At 40.5% G+C, this 22,937-nt stretch overlaps 1 protein-coding gene across 1 annotated transcript in view; it reads left to right on the forward strand.

Moving 5' to 3' along the window:
• LOC115866882 (uncharacterized) overlaps nucleotides 1-22,937 on the forward strand; it is a 117,233-nt gene that overhangs the window by 43,376 nt on the left and 50,920 nt on the right. Inside the window, exons 7-12 of the mRNA XM_060283504.1 lie at nucleotides 105-257; nucleotides 2,626-6,282; nucleotides 12,749-12,938; nucleotides 13,228-13,363; nucleotides 13,620-13,823; nucleotides 20,983-21,110. The gene's annotated coding sequence lies outside the window, so the exon portion shown is untranslated. The remainder of the gene's footprint in view (nucleotides 1-104; nucleotides 258-2,625; nucleotides 6,283-12,748; nucleotides 12,939-13,227; nucleotides 13,364-13,619; nucleotides 13,824-20,982; nucleotides 21,111-22,937) is intronic.

The following is a 22,937-nucleotide window of genomic DNA, read 5'->3' on the forward strand; positions in this document are numbered from 1 at the left end:
CTCCAGGACTGTTTCAGAGGCAATCAATACCTGTTTCTGAAATTGCCTACAACCTGAGACTTTTTTTTTCTGGGCTCCGCTTCTCTTTTCTCAATCCTGTTTAGGTTTCCCCAAAATTTCAAAACATCTTCATGGAGCAACAGAGAATGCAAACATTTCCAGATTATGATGCTGAGATAGCTAAAGTGGAGAATTTGGGTTTGGTAGGACCTGGTATGGCCTTGAAAAAGAGAGCCAACTGGATTTCCTTTATAAAGGTAAGGAGACCTGTGGTGACAGTCACCTGTGAATGATGTAAGCAGTGTCATAAATTGTCCTCCAGGGAGGCCAGGCAACCTGGCAGCATCAAGTCTGTCAGATCCCTATTATCCCCTCTCCTCAATGCCCTCAGCAAACTGTCCCCTAGGAGCAAGGGTAGGTGCCTACCTGACTCAGGAGAGGCAGCTCAGAGAACCTGGCCTTGTGTGCCAGCATCTCCCAGCTCCTTCCTGCCTCGGGTCTATGTTGAAGTTAGCCAGGCTGATCTGCCTTCTCTGGAAGTTCCCACATACTCCTGTGCCCCTCTCTTTTGTGTCAGAACTCCTTTGTTGTTGTTAGTGACCTTGGCTACTTGGCAAGAACAAAGAATAACACTCAAAGTTATAATTGAGCTGTGTAAATCCAGTTTTTTAGTCAAAAACTATTGATTGACTACATATTGTGTGTCAGGCATGGCCCTTGGTGCTGGAGATACACAATTCACAATAATATGAAAGTGAGCAGATTAAATGAGATGATTTGAGGTAGTGGTAAATACAGTCGATTCTCATTATTTGGGGTGGTTATGTTCTATAAAGTTGCCACAAACACTGAGTTAAATCCTGAACCACAGCTCATAGGGGAAGTATGGGGTTAGGTTCATCATACATAATCAGTACATAACTAGTTACTGTGTGTTTCTGTTTAAAGACACTTTATTTTATATATGTTGTTGATTCATTAACATCAAACTCATGGCCTATAACTCATGCCTGAATGAAGCTTTTTGAACACATTTCCTTCTGTAAGGCACATCACAGCCTTCCTATACTTAGGAACACGAGGGAGCACTTCAGCTCTATGCTTGGGGGCCATTTTAAACAGTGAAATAGCTAACGAAAATCACAAAAAATATTAAAATGTGGCACTAACTAGACCGTAAAAAGGACACTTGTTTACAGTATAAGCTGAAACAAGAAGGTGGAATGTCAACTTGTTTGACCTCAGCTGGAAATACAGAGTTGGGTGACTCAAGCTTTTCACTATTCTGTGCATGTCCATGATTGTCCAGGAAAGCTCTGAATAGATTTTGAGATTACAAATAAGTTTTAGTGAGTAGGCAAATCCACAAATACGAAACCCATGAATAATGAGGATCAACTGTATCATGAAGGAAAGAAAAGTCTTATGTGATAAAGATGGATGGAAGGAAAGCAGAGAAACCACAGATTATTCCTAAATCTGGGACTTGAGCAAATAGGTGGTTGGTATAGGGGAAGCCAGGCTTTCTGTTTTAGATTGTTACACATGCCATTCAAGTATAAATATCAAGGAGATAGTTGGATATAACAGGCTGGAGCTTAGAGCTAGATCTAAATTTGAGAGTTGTCAGTATATTGATATATTGATATTTACAGCCATGGTACTAATTTTTTAAATACAACTTGTGAATATGAAAGGTGAAGTTTTACATGTGGAACCAAAAGGGGTTTTGTGGTTTTTTTTTTTGGCTGCGCTACAAGGCTTGTGGGATGTTAGTTCCCCAGCCAGGGATGGAACCCACGCCCCCTGCATTGGAAGCGCAGAGTCTTAACCACTGGACCATCAGGGAAGTCCCGCCACAAGGAGTTTTTGTGGACAAACTTCTCTTGCCCCATAAATTAAGTGCAATGCCCAACACTGATGGAATTGGGGTCCCTTCTGCCAGTGGATAGTGCTGTGTCATCCCAGATGGAGCTACTGCATCTCATAGGCCAGGTACAAACAGGAACTGCTGTTGCCATCTCCTTCCACAGATCTGTGAAGCCACACAGACCCTTTCCAAGACTTCACATGCACTAGCACACTTCCTAGCACTAAAGGCCAGATCCCATTTCAGAAGGTCCTTGATTCTCTTTGCTTGCAACTTTTACTGAAAACCATTCTGTTATATTGTAAGTTTGTGTGAACATGTTTGTCCACTAGATTAAGGCAAAATGTGATCCTTGGCAAAAGAAGCTTTTGACCAAACTAAAAGAACAGAGAACAGATGTATTAATGCAACTCCAAGCAAAGTTTTTGAAGGTAAAAAAATAACCATGATCCCCTGTAGATAAAATTCTGTTCTCAGAAAATTGAATTCTTTCCACTTTTAAAAAATGTTAGTCATGGTTTCACTACAAAGGCTATATTTGGAATTTTCTAATCTAATCGCCAAACTTTTATATCCTGTTAGCTTTCACTAGAGAGTAACAATTGTCAAAACAGCTGGATTTTAGTACAGCTTTAACACTTAGTCTCTGTGTGATATTGCTGTAGTCACATAACCTCTTTGAGTTTTAGTTTCCTCATCTGTGAAACCAAAATATTGGACTAAATTACCTTTTTTTTTTTTTTTGCGGTATGCAGACCCCTCACTGTTGTGGCCTCTCTCATTGTGGAGCACAGGCTCCAGACACGCAGGCTTAGCGGCCATGGCTCACAGGCCCAGCCACTCCGCGACATGTGGGATCTTCCCGGACCGGGGCATGAACCCGTGTCCCCTGCATCGGCAGGTGGACTCTCAACCACTGCGCCACCAGGGAAGCCCAAATTACCTTATTTTTATTGTGGTAAAAAAAAAACACATAGCATAAAATTTATCATCTTAACCATTTTTAAGTGTACAGTTCATTAGTGTTCAGTATATTCACAGTGTTGTGAAATAGATCTCCAGAACTTTTTCTCTTGCAAAGCTGAAACTCTCTGCCTACTAAACAACTCCCTATTTCCTCCTCCTCCTAGCCCCTGTCAACCACATTCCACTTTGTTTCTGAATTTGACTGCTCTTAGATAGCTCATATACATAGGATCATACAGTATTTGTCCTTTTGTTCTGGCTTATTTCACTTATCAGAATGTCCTCAAAGTTCATCCATGTTGTAGCATGTGACCAGATTTCCTTCTTCCTTGTTTTTCATGAACATTTATATCAGCTTTATTCACAATAGCCAAAAACTGCAAACAATCTGGATGTCCTTCAGTGGGTGAATAAACTGAAGTACATCCATACCCTGAAATAGCAATCAGCTATAAAAAAGGATCAAATTACTGAGATACTCAAGAACCTGGATGAATCTCCAGAGAACTGTGTGAGTGAAAAAAATCCCATAAATACTGTATGAATCCATTTATACAATACTCTTGAAATGACAAAATTATAGAAATAGAGAACAGATTCATGGATTCTATGGGTTAAGGAGAGACTGGAGGGGAAGGGAAGGGAGTGTAACTGTAAAAGGGCAACATGAAGGATCCTTGTGATGAATCTGTTCTATATCTTGACTGTATCAATGTCAATATCCAGGTTGTGATACTGTACTATAGTTTTGCAAGATATTAACATTGGGAGAAACAGAGTGAGGGTTACATGGGATCCCTTTATATTATTTTTTTCCTTTTTTCCTTCTCTTTCCTTAAATTGTGGTAAAATACACAAAACATGAAATTTACCATTTTAACCATTTTTAAGTGTACAGTTCAGTGGTATTAAGTAATTCATATTGTTGTACAACCATCACCACCATCCCTCTCCAGAACTCTTTTCATCTGGCAAACTGTAACTCTTTACCCATTAAACAGTAACTCCTCATTCCTCTCTCCCCCTAGATCCTAGCAACCACCATTCTATTTTCTGTCTCTATGAGTTTGACTACTCTAGGTACCACATATTATGGAAGTATACAGTATTTGTCTTTTTGTGACCGGCTTATTTTACCCACCATAATGTCCTCAAGGTTCATCCATGTTGTAGGATATGTCAGAATTTCCTTCCTTTTTAATGCTGAATAATATTTCTTTGTATGTATCCACAACATTTTATCTATTCATTTGTTGTTGGACATTTGGGTTGCTTTCGCATCATGGCTGTTGTGAATAATGCTACTATGAACATGGATGTATAAATATCTCTTTGAGATCCTGCTTTCAGTTCTTTTGTATATGTACCCAGAAGTGGAATTTCTGGATTGTAAGATAATTCTGTTTTTAATTTATTTTGAGGAAGCTCCATAGTATTTTCCATAGTAGTTGCAGCATTTTACAATCCCACCAATAGTGCAAAAGGGTTCAACTTCTCTGTATTCTCATTAACAGTTGTTATTTTCTTTCTTTCTCTTTTTTTTACATTAGTCATCTTAATAGATATGAGGTGATGTTTCACTGTGGTTTTGCTTTTCATTTCTCTAATGATTAGTGATTTTGAGCCTTTTTCCATATGCTTGTTGGTCATTTGTATATCATATTTGGAGAACTGTCTTTTGAAATTCTTTGCCCATTTTTTAATTGGGTTATTTGATTTTTAAATTGTTGAGTTGTAGGAGTTCTTCATATATTCTGGATATTAACCCCTTATCAGATATATTATTTGCAAATATATTCTCCTATTCTGTAGGTTGCCTTTTCACTCTGTTAATTTTGTCCTTCAGAATTTTTTAAGTTTGATGTAGTCATGTTTGTCTATGTTTGATTTTTTTTTTAAGATTTTTGTGTGTGTGTGATGTGGACGATTTTTAAAGTCTTTATTGAATTTGTTACAATATTGCTGCTGTTTTGGTTTTTTGGCCACGAGGCATGTGGGATCTTAGCTCCCTGACCAGGGATCGAACCTGCACCCCTGTATTGGAAGGCAAAGTCTTAACCACTGGACCACCAGGGAAGTCCCTGATTTTTTTTTTTTGACTGTTCTTTTTGTGTCATATCCAAGAAATCATTGCCAAGTTCAATATCATGAAAAATTTCCCCTGTTTTCTTCTAAGAGTTTTATAAAGTTTTAGGTCTTATGTTTAGATCTTTAATCCATTTTCAGTTAACTTTTGTATATGGTATAAGATAAGGATCCAACTTCATTATTTTGTATGTGGCTATCCAGTTTTTCCCCAGAACCATTTGTTGAAGAGACTGTCCCCTTCTCTTTTGAGTGGTCTTGGCACCCTTACTAAGATCATTTGATTATACACTCAAGGGTTTATTTCTAGGCTCGCTATTTTATTCCATTGGTCTATATGTCTAGTGTATGCCAGTACCACACCATTTTGATTAATGTAGCTTTGTAATATGTTTTGAAATCAGGAAGTGTGAGTCCTCCAACTTTGTTCTTCTTTTTCAAAATTATTTTTGCTATTTGGGGTCCCTTGAGATTCCATATGCATTTTAGGATGAATTTTTCTACTTCAACAAAAATGCCACTGGGATTTTGATGGGGATTGGACTAAATTATCTTTGAGGTTCTTTGTGGTATTAAAATAATTGAAATATATTAATATGTGTATCGTTGAAGTAGAAGTTCAGCTCTGGGACTATTATTTGATTTTTTTACCTCTAGAGGAGGAAAAGGAACATTTATTCAGCACTTACTACATGCCAGGCATTATTGCAGCAATCCTAGGAGAGACCTCACTAGCGTTCTTGTTAGGTTGACTTGTCCTGCTTTGCATGAAAAGCCAGGATTCCAGCAGGAATATGAGCCCAGGTCTGTGTCCTTACAAAGCCTGTGCTTTTCTCACACTACCCAGCTGCCTCCTCCTCTATCTCCTCACAGCTTCCTAGGAGTAGACAAACCCAAAACTGATGAGTGTTTATCTTTTCACTGGTGCCACAACACGTGTGGGGGTGCACCTGCTGTTGTGTTGAGGGGGTTGTCACAGAATTTTAAATGAGTTGCTGTGTACATATGAATAGGTACAGTGTTGAATGGAGGAACATGCCTAAGGGAATCATGATGTTTGAGTTTACTTTTATTTTTTAATTGAATAAAGTCCCACCTGGGACTTCTTTCTTATTCATGAGAACATGACCAGATTCTTGCTGAAAAGTAGGGAATAACCCTTCTCCCAACCATCCCTTCTCCTCTCTCTTCTACTCAAGATTTCCAACCCTGAGAGAGTAATGCAAGTGCTCCAAGATCATGCTGCAAAAACAGTCTCGCTGGCTTCGTCTCATCCAACATTTGTGGCTTCCCAGGGTTTGCATCAGGGCAACTATGACCAAATCTGGGAGACTATTTATAGCAACATCAACCTCTACCAGGTACAACAGGAAGAAATAACCAATACGCCTTTCTGTTCAACTCACCACCTGTGTGTAGACCTTAGAAATTTACTTTGGTAGTTTTTTTAGAGATCCTCCCCTAAAAGCTGTATACCTAGCTGGGTTTGTTTTCATTATAAAAAGTATTAAATGATAATTTGAAAGAGGGATGTAAAGAGGTGTAATACAAGATGTTCTTGCTGCCGGGACTTATACTCAACCAGTAAATACCAATGCAAAGTTGCACAGTCTAGTGCTGAACACTAGATGAGTTGGACAGATGTTAAATATTGTATTTAGAGAGAAAGTGATCTTCACAGGGTTGGTTCTATTGGGGGAAGTCTCTTGAAGGAGGAGAAAATTGAGCTGGGCTTGAAGGAAGCATAGGGCTTAGGGAAGTGGTAGTAGAGAGGGAAGTGGGGAGCCTATTTCAGGAGGGAAGCATGAACCACAGTGCAGAGGAGATACGGTATATGGAGTGTTCAAGCTCAGTTAGGTTGAGTGGAAGAGTCACGTGGAAATAGAGTGAAGAGAAGTTTTTTTGGGGGGTGGGGGGGCGGGTAGGGGCATCTTGTGAATGCCCAGAATTCCAGACTAAGGAAATTTGTGCTTAATCCTATAAGGGAAGTGATATATATACAAACCTGTATTTTAGGAAGATTAATGTGGTAGCAGGCTATTAGTTGGATTGAAAAAGGGAGAGATTGGAGGCAGGGCAGCCAGTTAGGTAGCTGCTACATAGGATAGGCATGGAGTTTGGCAATGAAAGGATGTTTCTACACAAAGCTAGTGGGTACTTATCCTTACAATGGAACTATAAGATTTTTGAAACTATAATTGGCTATTATTCATTTGTTGCTCTAAGGGAAGAGTTTTGTTTCATTTGCTTATTGAAGATGGGAAGACCTGGTATGTTTATAGTCTGAGAGGAAGGAGCAGTGGAGAAGAGATGGAAGACATGAAAGGGTAAATCTGAGAAACAGGTGACCCTGGGGAAAGAAGAGGGTATGGGATGAAGAAACCAGGTGGAGGAGTAATTTTGAGAAAAGGAGAATGGCATCATTTCCCTTGAGGTGAATGAGGTACATAGAATTTTCAGGTGCAAAAGATAAGATGCTGGAGCTTGTGAATGGCCCCGGCTGTCTCAGAGAGAGAGGAGGAGGAGGTCTGAATTAGTGAGGTAGAAGGTATGAGTGGCACATGAGGAGGGGTATCGCTGTGGGGGGAAGGCCACAGGACCACCAGCAAGAAAAGAATATGACGATGTAGCTCAGAGAGCCCAGTCGAAGTAAGAGGGCATGAATTTGTAGTGAGCCCATTCTGCCTAATAGTTCTATTACTTTCACCCCTAAAGATAATTGTAGAGTGACTAAAAATCACACATAAAGTCACAGGTATGGAGAATTTTAGTAAAATGCTAGAGAAAGAAGCACTGTCATGGTCCACCATCCCGGGGTGGGTATGGGGGAAAGTGAAGCCTGAAATGCATCTAGTGAGTTACAGACTGGCTGTAAGCAAACACATGCTGGAAGCATGCCTCTGTGTACACACATGCACGCGCACACACACACACACACACACACACCCCTTCTATACCTTTTTAATCTGTGTAGACAAAAATCTAGAGAATCTAATGAAAAATGAGTTGGCCACACAGACCAGGAGGAGATGCAGCATATCATAGCATGGCTTTCCCTGGCCCCTGAATTCCCTGACAGGGTATGCAGCTACCAGTGATACCCGCTCCTCAGCTAATATCCTGCCAGAGTTGAGAAAACAGCCACATTTTTCCTAGTCCATTGCTGTTTCGCACTGAGGTATATGTCAGCATTCAAGAAGACCTTCTACTAACAAGGGGAAATTTAAAAACATCTGACTCTTCTGCTTCTTGAACCAAACTTGTGGGGGAGGACACAGGGAATAGGGAAGAAATGAGGAGAGTGAAGGCAGAGTGAGCCCAGGTATCTCTGAACAAGACCTCTGCTCCTAGGATCCTGACAGTCAATGATGCTGATGAAATTACCTGGGAAGTTCTGGTATTAACATCTGAGAGCCATCACCACAAATCTGTTTTCTTCCTTGGCTATGAGAGTAGGGGGAACTAACCTCCTGGGGGCCGATAGTGGTAAAAGGAGGAGGGAGGAGGGAAGGAAGGAAAGAATACCACTTCCTCTGGCTAGTTACTGGCTAGTTGTTCTTGGAATTGACCAAAGGGAGAAAAATGTGAACACTGTATTTTCAAGCTGATTTATGGTAAATAGACCCTAAAGAGACTTAGAATATCTATAGTTCCTAGAGGTGGAGCATGGGGAGAAACATAACATACACACACACACAGATTACCCTACATATTAGTGTCATACAAGTTTTCCAGTTTCCCATTCATTCATTCAGTGATAATTGCATGGGTACTACCTTTTGTGCCATGAATTGTGCTGGGCTTAAGGAAAGAAACATGCAATAAACGAGTAACAAAGAAGTAAATCTACATCTCTAATGTGTGGGTGCCATGCAGAAAACCAAGAAGTAGAGGGCAGTGGGGTAGAGAGGAACATCCTCTGATAGAGAGGTCAGCCAAGATCTTTCAGAGTGGGGGGTATCTGAGCTGAAATTTGATGAACAAGGAGTCAGCCATGCACACAACCTGGAGAAGAGCTATCCAAGTAGGGAACAGAAAATAGCCCAGGGTTTAAGAAGGAAACCCTGAGGCAACAACCAATAGTTTTCTACCTTCCTTCACATTTTCCTGTGGGTGTTACTTTGTGACCTCCTCCAGTATTTCTGCTTTGGTCAAGCGCTTTATGCAGTATCAGAGCACCAATAGTAGTGTGTTGCCATTCTGAATGTTGAATACTAGTCAGATGAGATTAGGATTAAGGAAAAGGTGGCAACTGGGAGGAGTCACAGGAATGTGGATATGAATTTTAAAGCTCTGTTACTATTTTGCAAGCACATAGCAGTCAAGTATGAATTTTAGCACGTGTATGCTGGGCAGCATCCTGATTCTGAACACCAATACCCTATGAAAAATAACTTTCTTAAGGGCCTTCTGCATGAAGGAAGGCAAACCTCAGAGGACTGTTCATTTTGACAGCTCTGAGAGAATACAGACACTAAATGTAGTGCAACTTCAGAACAGTTTCTGAAAAATTCTTAGTAAATACTGTTGGCCAGTAACCTTTCTTCAGAGAGTTTTAAAATGTTTTGTATTTACTATTAGCATTGAAGGCTTTTCTTTAAACACAATTCTAATTCCACATACACTTAAAGATCTGGGTTTGGGAGATAAGAAAGGTCAGATTTTCATGTCCTTGTTAATTGACAACGATGTATAACTAGAAAGAGTTAATTCTGATCCAGATGGACTGCATTTTGGAATATTCTTTTGAAGAAAACTTAAGATAATTTAACTATAGTCCTGATCAGAAGAAGGACCAGCTACCCCTGCGTAGATACTCCCAGACCTGTAATTCTATTACTGTGTCCAATTCCATTCTTCTCAAAAACACCTGATTATTAAAATGGCTATGTACAGACATTAAATACTGCTATCGACCATCATATTTCTAAAGCTACAGTTTACGTTGGTCGCTGTTCTTTAACTTTATGGAGTGGTGAAGTGGCAGAAAACACTGCATCCTTTGTCTCTTCTGCTTCTTCTCACTGGCCACACGAAGGAGGGAAGAAGGGGACAGCCGTTTTCCCCATCTGTGTTCCTGCCCCCCTCCATCTCCAGCGATAATGCAATATAGTGAGTACGTGGCGTGCTCTCACAAAAGTGGTGTTGTATGTGGTAGCTCCAATGTACAGGAAGTTTAGGGAAACATGAAACACCTTTTTCCTGGCTTTCGTCATTAAGTTCAATAGGACATTTTAAAAACAAACATTTTCTGATGACAATAGTGACATGTATTTATCACAGAAAATTCGGGAAATATAGAAAAGTTCAAGGGAGAATATAAAAATCACCCATTATTCTATCACCCAAATATAACAACAGTATTGTTAACATTTGGTATATATCCTTCTAGTCTTTTTACTTTGTGGGTATACACAAGTAAACCGTAGAGACATTTGGGCAGGTGGGAAATACATAATAGGCTTACTTTTCCCCTAATTATTCCCTCCACTCTACCTCCCACTCCACTGCCCCTGCCAATTTTCCGGGAGAAAATGAGATTGGCAATCAGTGGAAATCCCTGAACTGTCAAAAAACATGAACTCAGCCATTCTGGTTTCAAAGACCCAGCCACAAGGCAGTGTAAATGTCAAAGAATTAACCTACCCAGGAAGAGAGAATGAACACAGGTGGTATTGACATTCTGGTTTCTCATTAGCCCTCTGCTTAACTACGCTGTGTCCAGTTCTCTTAGGGGAATACACTCATGGACTTACGGCATTTCCTAAGCAGTTTGCTTCTGTGGGCTGTGGCTGGTTCGCTTTTCCGGGAGGATGCTGGGCTGTCTATCTTTACTCACCCTAGCCTGCTGTGCCCGCTTCCTTTCTTCCTGGCAATCTGCCGGTCCAACAGTATTTTTGTGGTTTGTTCAGTCATTCCTTCAAAGTTTCTTTCACTGTAACTTGACATCACTTCCTATTCCTTCCTGTGTAATTCTGGGTAATTTTAGAAGCAGCTGAAAAAGTCACAACCCCACAGAGAAAAGCTGTGACTCCTAGGCTTCCGTCTGGAGCCATATCAGGCAATGCTGAACACAAGAGCAATATAAGTCCCAGAGGTAAAAGGCTTTGGTAGAGCCCCTCTCACCCAATATTCTGGGTCAAATAGAAACTATCAAAATTCAACCCCCCTCATGGATTTCCTATGAATTTTTTTTTATTTTAAATAACAGAGAGATGATGATCCTGTGTTCCTATATTAAGGAACAGGAGTGCACCATGTCACCTCCTAGGGTCCTCTCCAGTCCTTGGGTTGTGGGATGTTTACACAGAAATACACTGATGTACATACTTACCTGGAACAGACAGGAGCTACCTCTGCCCACAGGCAGAATGGGAAGCCATTTAGAGATACCCAGTTAGACAACTTTCTCTTTCACTGTCTCTTCCCAATATCCCTGTCCAAAGTTTTCTTCCCCACTGCCTGTCATAAAAACTGGTAGTCTATCTTTAGAGTCCTGGGGACTTTATTAGTTAAGATTAGGTTTGTGTGTCGGTCGTAGTTAAAAACAAAATAACAGAGGATTAAAGGAGATGGAAATTTCTCTATTTTTCCCTCATATTAATATCCAGGGGTAGGAAGTACAGAGCTGATGTGATGACTGCTTCATGGAGTCCTCAGGGGCCCATGCTACTTCCATCCTGAAGTTCCAACAAATGTGGCCTCCATACCTGAGATCAACACTTGGTCTGAGATGGAGCTCCAGCTGTCACATTCATGTGCTAAGCAGCGGAACGGAAAATGGGAATGGGGAAGCTGCCACTTGAGGGTGATTCCCAGAAGCTGCCACATGGCATTTTTACTTTCATTCCATTGGCCAGAACTTAGTCACATAGCTACGCCTAGCTGCAAGAGAAGCTGGGAAAAGTCATCTTTATCTGGGTGGCCATGTGCCAAGCTACATATTCAAGTACTGTGGGAGAAGAGGAGAATGGATATTGGGGAACAGCCAACAGTTTCTACCATAAGGACTTGCTGGAATTCTGAGAACCACTGTTAGAATACAAGTAACCCAGCTAAGCCATTGACAATCAGTGTTTTCATGAGGATCAGTGCCACTATGAAAGAGCACATCTTATGAGAATGGGGTATATGCCCAGGTTCAGGCAGAGAGGGCAACTAAGAAAGGGGCTGCCCAGAGGGCAGGGGTAGGACCATAGGTCAATATCACCTTCCTCACAGTTTTCCTTAAGGCCCTGGGTACATGACCTCATCGTTCTCAACATTAGGAAAGATGTCTATGGAAATAAGTGTAAACCACAGATTCTTGTAGATCCTACAGGGCTGACTGACTACTGCCATCCCTGGCCAGGAGAGAACTGGCATATACTGAACACCTATGAGGTACCAGTCACTGAGCTTTACCCACATTCTAACATTTAATTCTCACAGCAACTTATTTTTCAATTTCATGCTATTTTACAAACGTGAAAACAGGATCAAGACTTTAGATGATTAAATCATATAGCTAAAAAGTAGAGGAGTTTAATTCACTGATCTCCCTCAGCCTGGGACAAGACTAGATTAGAGAGGTTCGAGGTTCCAAACATCTACAAATATGTGTGTCCACTTTTCATAAGATGAATCATAGTAAAAACAGCGACCTCTAATTTATTGTAGAAATCCAGATTTTCATAGGTCAGGTTGAAATGGATCATAAGGCTGTTCTCCTTGTTCATCTAAATGTGCCTTGGATCATGAGATTTAATTTTGTGATGACCCAACTTTGATTTTGTTAATAATATTGTGAATGTTCATGTAATTCAACTAATGCTACTTTTTTGCTAGAATGAAAACATGAAGGAAGATGATCTTTCAGTGGAACGAGATGAAAATGACCCAGCACAAATAAGTCTTAGCCAGTGTGCTAATGAGCCTGTCAAGCAGAAGAAAGAAACAGGGTCAAATTAAATCATTTATTGGTGACTCAAGGAAATGGAACAAACACTGTGGAGAAAATTGAGTGACTGATTAATATGTAGGTTACATATTAACTCAAAAATATTTGAAGCTGAAATAAAAGCAAGAGTGTTACAGCAGACCAGATAACTAATGTTTCACCCTAGGACTGAATTTTTAATGAGAGTGATTGCTAAGAGAAATTTCTTTTTGAATTTATACATATAGAGCCATTATTTTCCTTCCAGGGCATTGTTAAAAAGTGGCTATTGTGAAGTTAAATAAAATGACTTCAGTATGGTATATGTGAATTTTTTGAACCACTTTGAGGAGAAAGGCATTTGTTCTGTTTTTCCTGCCTGCTAAAGGTACAGTTATGCAGTGGCCCTACAACTGCTGGGCTTGGATGATGGGACTGGGCCCATTGATAGAGATCCTGTCCTGATGAGGGGGACCTACTTGTCCTTTCTGTATCTGCGCCACCTGAGGATCAGGGAGCTGCAGGTATGCGGATGGCCTTGCATGTATCTGAATTGCTTGGTTGTCTGGAAAGGGGGCTTTCCTGCTACTCTGGTAGTAATGCATTTTTACACTTTGTTCTTTGTTCTGATTCTTCCATGAAACCAGGCCTTTTGTGGGGTGGTGTGTTCCTTTTCCAGCAGTAGGGTTGACCTGCCAACTTCTGGGGCCCCAGTGAGTTTCACTCTGTAGGGTGGGCCAGCAAAGGCAGGGTCATGACCCTGTTCTTTCTTTGTTTCAGCACATCTGCTTAGGAATTCTGAACTGTTTTAGATCTGTTGAGGGAACACTGACGATCAACACTTCAGGCCTTACCTTGGTTGCAGGGAGTCTGGTCCCCACCTCAGAAGATAGTTTCTGGGTAAATGTGGCAAAAGGAGGCGTGGGCACCTCGCAAGGCCTAAGCGCTCACCACTATGCCCATGGGACATCTGCCGAGCACAAGGTGAGGATTCTGCCACAATTTTTTCTTCCATGATTATCTCATCTCTCAAGCCACCTTCTTCTTAACACCTGGAATCAGTTAACATGATGAAGTAACAGGTGGGAGTTTCTAGGGAAATAGCTTTTCTGAAAAATGGTGTTGAAAAGGGAAATGACTTTTTAACCCACAATAAAAGGCAGTGTCCACTTGAGAGCAGGACATGGGCAGGGAACACTCAGCCCTGGAAACCACAATAGGAAGGAAGGAAGGCATTTCAGCTGCTGGTTTGTCCACTTGATAGTGAACAGAGCAAGAGGGGCCCTTTCTGTTATCCTGAGAACCACGTCCTTACAGAGAAACTCTTGTAAGACCCTCCTTGACATTGCTAGAGGTACTTTTTTTTTTGCCTCTTTCCTGTTCTCTAAACCCCAATTTAAAAAAATAGGTTAAAAAACAAATGTAGAAAAAATTTGAAACAGGGAAAAATCTATCCCTCCCAAAACCTACTTGTCCCTTGGTGCTTTTACTATCTCTTGAATATGTTTTTCTATAGTCTAAAAGATTCATATTAAATCCCTTTCTTTGGGACTAAAGTTGAAAATGCATACATTTTCTTGAAATGTCGTAGACACTCTTGCAATATTTTCATCTCAATCTCTAGAAGGTTTATTCCTGAAGGTGGGGTTTAATATGGATTTTATCTTCTTAAAAGATAACAACTTGACAAATGTGAAAAATAAAATCTATTTAGCTGCTAAATAAGTCATATTTTAAGCTTGTATGACCCCTGACTTATGATTGTCATGTCTTATAAGGGTATGAAATCTTATTATCAAATATTGTTAATATGCAGTCTGCAGCAGTGCTGTCCAGTAGAAATATAACACAAACCACAGGTATAATTTTAAAATTTCTAGTAGCCACATTATAAAAAGTATAAAGAAACATGAAATTAATTTTAATAATGTAATCTATTTAACCCAATGTATCCAAAATATCATTCTAACATGTAATCAATATAAAGAAATCATTGATGAGATATATATTTTTTCATACTAAATCTTCAAAATCTAGTGTGTACCTTATATGTACAGCACATCTCAATTCAGACAAGCCACGTTTCAAGTGCTCCATAGCCACATGTGATTAGAGCCTACTGTATTGAACAGTTCAGCTCTAGATATTGGAAAACATTTCCTTATTTTTCCTACCTAGTCACCTCGAGTCCAACTTTCACTCAGTATCTGGGAGACTCCTCTTTTTGGTCTCCTTCCCTAATGATTCCCCCCCTCCCATCTCCTCACCATACACAGACTTCCCTTTTTACCCCTCTGCCCTCTTCCCTTGATCCTAGTTCATGGTTTGTCAAGTCCAGTTAGTATGTTCCACAGTGGAGCTGGAGAGGAGGGTTAAGACACTTTGGAAACAAACACACCCATAAAACAAACACATCTTTCTGTTGCTGATATCCAGCCTGTCTTATATCACAGCTGTAGATTAAAAAAAGATCTTTCTTACCACTGAGCCCATCTCCCAGTTTGTTTGTTCTGTGATGGGGTGGGGCGAAAATGAAGGAGGAGAGGGGAGACAAATCCTATCCTGTCCCATTAATTGTAGGAGGAGCTTCTCAAGGGTAATACAGTTTTTCTTCCCTATGCTCTCATAAATGATAGGAATAACATCACCCTTAAGAAGCTGCCAGCAGCTACTACTTCAGTGTGAGAAACTCAAGGAAGTAGCCTCTTTCAGGGTCTTTAATAGGACCATGTGGTTTACTGCACTCCATGTATGTGGCCATGTCAGCATTTAATCTAGAATGTCCAGAATAACTATGTGATTCTTTCCCATGTAGAAGATGGAAGGAACAGATGCTAATATGTTGGGTTGATCTCACCAGGCCAGGGCTGAGGCTACTGGGAGCAAGATCGCTGGGCTTACCAGCCAGGGGAGCTAACATCGAAGAAGCCCCTGAGATGGAGACCCTCTTCCCTGGGCCCAGTGTGTTTGATCCCATGAAGAAAGTCTGGGGCCATGTGTTTGCTCAGTGATAATACCAGAAAAGGAAAGCCCCTACAACCTGTCATGGACACTTTGCCATGTGCCTCCTTTAAGCATGTGGCAGGGTAGAAAGGGCCCCAGAATGAGAGGCAGCAGGCTTCTCCTGGCTGTTTGACCTTGAGCATGTCTCTTCAGACACATAGGCCTGACACCTCATAGTGTGTTCAGGATCTGCCTGGACTTGACATGCTGGTAGCAGAGACTGTTGTGAGCAAGTAGTGGGAGATGAGGCTGCAGAAAAAAGCGGACCATGAAAGGCTAGGCTCTCCTCAGGATGTGGGACTAATTCCAAGGTTGGTGAGGAACAGAATTTTAAATAAGAAAATGGCACTCCTCATTGTTTTATAAATTCCTCCAGATCTTTGCCCAAACATAATCACATTTATTCCCTTGCTTGAAGTCTTTATGAATTTTCTGTTTCTCACAAGATAAAGTTCAGGCTCCTTGGTGAAGTTTACAAGGCTGGGTGCAAGCTGGCCCCTGCCAACCTTTCAGACCTCATTTCCCCCCACTGTCCCTATACCTTCATTCTTACAGAGCTGGGCCTGGCCTTCCTCTGAATGGGCAGAGCTGTTCATGCCTCTGGGTCTTGTGCATAATGGCCCTTCTGTCCCTCACCTCCTCTTTCCTTGATAAAGGCCTGCTCTATTCAAGTCCATCCAAACATTACCTCTCTGAGAAGTCTTTCTTACATCTCTCTGCAGAGCTGAGTGCTTCTCCCTATGACTTGTCTACCTACATTACAGCACTTGGCTCATTCTAAAACTGTTGGCTTATCTACTCCCACAGGCTATGAGCCTGTCATTCATTCATCCTCCCATTCATTCACCCCACAAATGTTCTGACCAATAAATATACTAGGCACTAGGGATACAGCAGTAAACCAAACTGTCACAAATCCTTGCCATCATGGAACTATTTAATGGAAAAAGACATTAAATAAATAAGTAAGAAACATATATAGAATGCCTAATGGTTTGGCACCAAAGCTTCTCCAGACATCCTAGGCCCTTGCAGTTGGGAGGCGCCAGAGGGCTGTGAGCAGAAATGAGATGTGTCACTTCCAGTCCAAAGCATGTAAGAGCCAATCCATGACGCTCCAGCATGTCAAGCCACAAAACAGAAACATCCTGGATCCCTGGGTCACTGCTAGAAGAGAGAGGCCTAGAAAGCAACTCATCCTGCAGTGGGCTCTGCCTGAGTGATACATTAATTTTAAGTATTGGCTACTGAGCTTTGGGGTTGTTTATCACAGAATAACCTAGGCTTTGTGGACTGGTGAAGATGGTGGTAGAAGCTGTGGAGAAAAATTAAGAAGGAAAAGGGGATAGAGAGTTGGTGATGGGATATTGCCAGGTGTAAGTAGGGTGATCAGGGAAGGCCTTACTGAGAAGGTACTATCTGAGTAAAGACCTGAAGGAAATCAGGAAGCAAACCATGTGACTGACTGAGAGAAGAGTGCCAGGCAGAGGAGAGAGCCAATGCGAAGGCTCTGAGGCAGAACCATGTCCAGCAGTGTTGCAGGAACAGCAAAGAGCTTAGTGCAGCTAGAGTGAATGAGGGGGAAATTGTTAGGAAATGAGGTTAGAGAGATTGGAAGAGTGGAACAGGTTATGCAGAGCCTTATGGATCACTTTGAGGACTTTGAGTGAGAAGGGAAGCCCTTGGAGAGTTTTGAGCCAGAGAGTGATGTGATTTAACTTACATTTTAACACTTGTGCTGCTGTATTGGGAATAGACTGAAGGGCTAAGCAGAGATTCGTTAGGAGGCTATTACATTGATCAAACTAGAGACAGTGCATCTGGGAAGACAGCAAGATGAGAAATGGTCAAGTTCTGGATATATTTTGAAGGTACAGCCGCTATGATTTCCAGGCAGTTAGGATGTAGAATATGAGAGAAAGAGAGAAGTCAGGGTTGATTCCAAAGTTTTGGCCTGAGTATCTGAAAGTTTGGTGTTGCCATCATCTAAGATGTGGTTGGAGCAGGTTTATTGGGAAGATCAGGATCTTGGTTAAGGGCATTGAAACTTTGCCATTCTTAATAGATGTTCAGGTGGCAAAAGGAAGTAGGGAGTTGTATATATATCTTCCACATAGTAGGTATCTAGTAAATGTTTGTTGAACAAAAGAAATGTTCTGTTCGTAACAGAATGGTTGTGAGGTCACAGCCAGACAATATAAATGAAAGTGCTTTGCAAAGTATATCATGCTGTTCAAATGCAGAAAAAATAGCTATGATAAAATAGCTATGATAAAGTATCACTCTGCAGGTGAGGTGGAGACTAGAAGATATTTTTTATTTTCGTTTTAAAAGATTGTAGCCAAAGGATTGGGTCAGTCACCCAACAAAGTTTGATGAGTTCTTAGACTGGGTTATAGTAGTAGTAGTAGTAGTAGTACTATTTATTATTTGAAATTAATGAAAAGATGATTTAGAAAAAGCAGGCTAGCCAGAGAAGTATTGTCTACATTGCCAAAAGGCCTAAACTTTTTACTAACAAATGATGGCAGAAATCAATAGAGTGAAAAGAATTAATGATGGGCACCAATTTTCCTATAGGTACTATACTCAAATAGTTATTTTGGCATCAGTTAATTTTCAGGCTTAAAAACATATGAATCATCCCAAAGATCAGATTATACCTTAGTCAAACAGGTAATTATTGCCACCCTTTTCTTGCCACTCCTCCAAGAATAATATTGAAGGATCAACTCTCTACACCACAAAAACATTAGAAGGAAGGTCTTCCACATGGCTGTGGAAGAAATGAAAATAAAAAGGAAATATTATAGTGACTGAGCCATAACCCTATGTGAGGTAGTTTGGCCATCTTATCTTCACAGTTCATCTCCTGTGGACATAAGTGTACATTTCAGACTCAGGAAGTCAGGGAGGGAAAGGAAAGAAATATGTATGTCTATATAAAGGGCTTGAACCATGACTTGGGGGTGGGAAAAGTGGAAAAAAAGACCATTTAAGTAGATGATGGCATTACAGTCGGCATCCTGACACTGTTACTGCTTTCCATCAGCTTCAGAACTCAATCCGGTAGCCATTTCTTTAAAGTCTCAGAAAATTCCCCTGTACAAGAACACTGGGAAAGAAAGGTCTTTTCCAGTAAAGTGGATAAAACATACCACATTAAGTTGTCCCTCTTTTCCTCAGAGGAGAGCTCATTTTGCATAACAGGCTATAGGAGCTAAATGCCAGCAGAAGCTGACATGCTAGCTTATAAATCTAAGCAAACACTTTAATTTTTGTATGTTACATGTAATTTTCTCAGCATCATTTCTGTTTTCCACCGGTGCCTATCATTTCATAAAAAACAATATGTTCACTTTTGGAACTCCTAGTCAAAGGAAGCTCCTAATTATTAAAGGTCAGAAGTCAGATTTTTTAAAGTCAACCAGCCAAACAGACAAAAACCACTAAGGGCTCTATTTAACACCTCCCACCTCAAAATATATAGGCATATACAATAGTATCTGAAAATTCAATAAGCACATACACCTCCCCAACACACACCATTTTAGAAAAGATACAGTTTTGTTTCCAGCTCAGGTCCCCCATTTGTTGGAGACTGTAACTTGGTTATAGTTCTTACTGTTGTTTAGACTCTGCTTGTTGCCCAGTGGCATTTCTGCCTTACCCACCACTGGGTGCAGGGCCCTGAGGGAAATTAATGATTTTTTTTCTAAGTGACAAAAAACTGATTGACCTTGGGGAAACTGCGGTTAGAAGCAGAGATATTCCTGAGTTCCTAACAGAAAACCACCAGGATGCAAAAAGCCCTGGGTAGGAAAATGCCAGACAAGCCCCAGAGGGAGAAATCATTAGTCAGGGTAATCAAATAACCCGTAATCTGTATTCTCTCTTCCTTTTGGCATCACTCAAATTTATCCAGTTTTAGAAGTAGATGAGGTAAGAATATTCCTATTGGAATAATATGACTGCATTAGCATTGCATTTGGAAAGAACTTAGAGTTTCTAGACACATTGCAACACTTGGAGGGAAATTTAGCAAGAGTTTGTGCTATTTTGTAATATATGTAGACTTTAATTAAGGATAATTCATGTTCATATTGTTATAAAAGGCTGCTCTAAGAATGTTTGACAATTAACCTTTCAGATCCCAGACAGAATTAATTTAGTATTAGATTGAATTCTTTGTTCTGTCTTTGCCACAGACCATTTGGGATCTGAATCATGGGATGCAGTGCTGGCATCCAACATTCCAGGGCATTTAATTTCAGCTCTTAGCTTTTATCTCTACTGGTCATCCTACATTCTAATGCATCATTTTTGCTGATGTTAGTTTACACTACGATTCGACTATTTCCATCTCTTAAGAACTTACTTTGATTGAAATACTTAGTCACATGAGCATCTCTCGCTGAGCTAGTGAGTATACGGTCATCCATTGTAAAATGATTTTCCAACTGCTGCTGTAGAAATTCCTGACCAAAGCCTTTCTCTTGTTCAAGTACGCACCATATACTTGATAATTATTAAACCTGAAAATCTCTTACTTTTGAATATTTTATTCTGAAATAGACCACTTAAAATTTTAAGCAATAATGATGTCGACAGTGAAAACTTACAGTACTATAGTGGGAAAATATTTTAGCTGAATAATGGCAATGATTACACTTATTGATTTAAGTTAGTAATTAACATAATTAAGGAATATCTTAGAAATTTCCCTGAAAAATTTTGACTTGGCTGGCATCAATTGATACAGCAGGTTAAACTGGGTTTGTTGTTAAACCACCAGGGACCTGTTTTTACCGAAGGAGAAATGTGTGTTTTGCCTTTAAATTACAGGTTTGCAGACATTTTAGTAAATATTTCATGTTAACTGAATTTTGGTTATATTTCTAAAATTAGTCTTTTAAAACTAGAAGTAAAAACAAAAACCTCTGTTGATTTAAAAGTCAGCAAGTATGAACTTAGCACCTGGTCTTGCCCATGGCTCTTTAACCGATTCTCAGGAATCCCAGTTACCCATTCAGTGTTTTCCTTCCTGAGAGGGAGCTGACAATCTGAGGGGTCCATTTCTACTAGGAATAGCTTCATAGAGAGACCTGTCTCTGGTCATTTTCATCCATTTCTCTACCAGGTCACAAAGAGGGCAACGAGTCAAATGTTGACCAGGACTGGGGATGGGCCCATGCAGGTATGGACAGATTTGCCGTGCTGTATGACATGTGGACTTGGGAAGCAACTCTTCTAGAAAACAAGCGCCAGGTAATTTTACCTAGAAAACAAAACATCTATTGAACATTCTTATAAACCCCAATATACTTTTTTAAACCCAGTGGGTCTTTTAGAGCAGTTCCCAATAAAATGAATAATTATTTAAATAACCTTAGCTAGTTGTAAGGATGTGAGTAATAAATTTTATGTTCTTTACTGTGGTTCTTTGTTACAAAAAATAAAATGTGAAGGATATGACTTTATCATAAGGGAAATTTGTTAGAGGGCTGTATAATTCAGGCCCTTTTATAATATGTATGCTTTTATCGAGAATGAATGATGATTCCATTCATGTTCATTGTCCTGTCAGGGACAAGCCTCACTTTGCTAAACACAGACAAACTGACTGACCTTATTATGGCCTTTAGAAGGGTATGCCACATGTGGGTGGGTGAGAGCAGTTGGGCAAGGATTTCCAGAATGGAAATAATAGGATTTGAAGACTGGATGTTGGAGTGAGAGAATGAGGGTGGAATTAAAATGACTTCCTCGGGCTCAGGGAGGAGGCTGTTAACTGAAACAGAATGAAAGAGGAGGAGCCTCTTTAGAGGGGAAGGTAGCATTGAGTCTAGGACACAGGTGTGTGAGGAGAGTTTGCTAAAACCCAGGTGTGAATGTTTTGCGGGAGCTGTAGGTTTGAAGCTCAGGAGCAGGTATGAGCTGAAGTATGAATGTGGAAGTTGAACCATAGTGATGAATCGAAATGTCTAGGAAAAGCCAGAGATGCCTGAAATGGGTTCCTGGGAACACTTACATTTAACGGGAAGGTCATGGAACAAGAATCCATGAGAGGAACAAGAAGGAGGAGCCAAAGAGACTGAAGAAAAAAAGAAAGGGATAGTGTTAGGAAAGCCCACAGGAAAAAAACGTTTTAATTAGGAGGGGATGGTTTCCTGTGTGGACGTGAAACATCAAGAAAGGTGAGTCCTAAAAACCAGACAGTGGGGTCAGCCATCAGGCAGTCATTGCCAGCTTTGTAGGACTCTCTCAAAAGCGTAGCAGAGATGGAAGCCAGTTACAGTGCATTGTGATGTGGTCGGAGGATGAGGAAGTGGAAATGTTTTCTTTGAATTGTTTTTCTAGTAGAGTAGAGGGTTTACCATTTCATCTACGCTCTGGTCTGTTACTCATGGAGATGTAGGTCACCCACTTTTGAAAACAACTGGCTGGACTTAAAGGGTGCAAGCCTTGGCCTTGAAAATTGTTCCTCTTTTCAAAGACAAGTGGCTTCTAGAGTTTGCGTCTGCAAACTTGATCTGCCAAACAGAACCTTACTGTGATCAGCTGAGTAAATGCGCGATTTAGACTCAGTGTAGAAACTGGAGAGGCTGCATTAAACGTGAAGTAATACAGAATCCTCAAACTCGACAAGTTTATTGGGCCAGACATGAGTTTTAAGCAGCCCCCCTTTTCTGTACTCTCCCCACCTCCACTTTCAGTTCTTCTAGGCCTTTTATGGAGGCCCCAGGCAGGACTCAATGGCAGAGAAGAATAGAAAGGCAGAGAGTAATAAAAAACAAGTTTCTTCTTACTTTGGCCTAGGGTTCATTCTGTGCTAAGCTACCAGGGCTGTCCACTGGTTTCTTCTGTGGTATGTGAAATTATTTTAACTTAAAACGATCATTGAAAATATCTCCCTCCTTTCTACCCCAAGAATGTGTTCCCTATAGAAACTGAGCTGTCAGTGCCCCCAAACTGGAAAATGCGGCTTTCTAAATCAGAAATTGTTGAAAGGGCCTAATTTTAATGGATAAACCAGATTTTTATCTAAAGTACAACTGTTTTCCCCCATTACTGATTCTACTGCCAAGTGTCCTC

Source organism: Globicephala melas, chromosome 14 (genome assembly GCF_963455315.2).
Source record: "Globicephala melas chromosome 14, mGloMel1.2, whole genome shotgun sequence".
NCBI lineage: Eukaryota > Metazoa > Chordata > Mammalia > Artiodactyla > Delphinidae > Globicephala > Globicephala melas.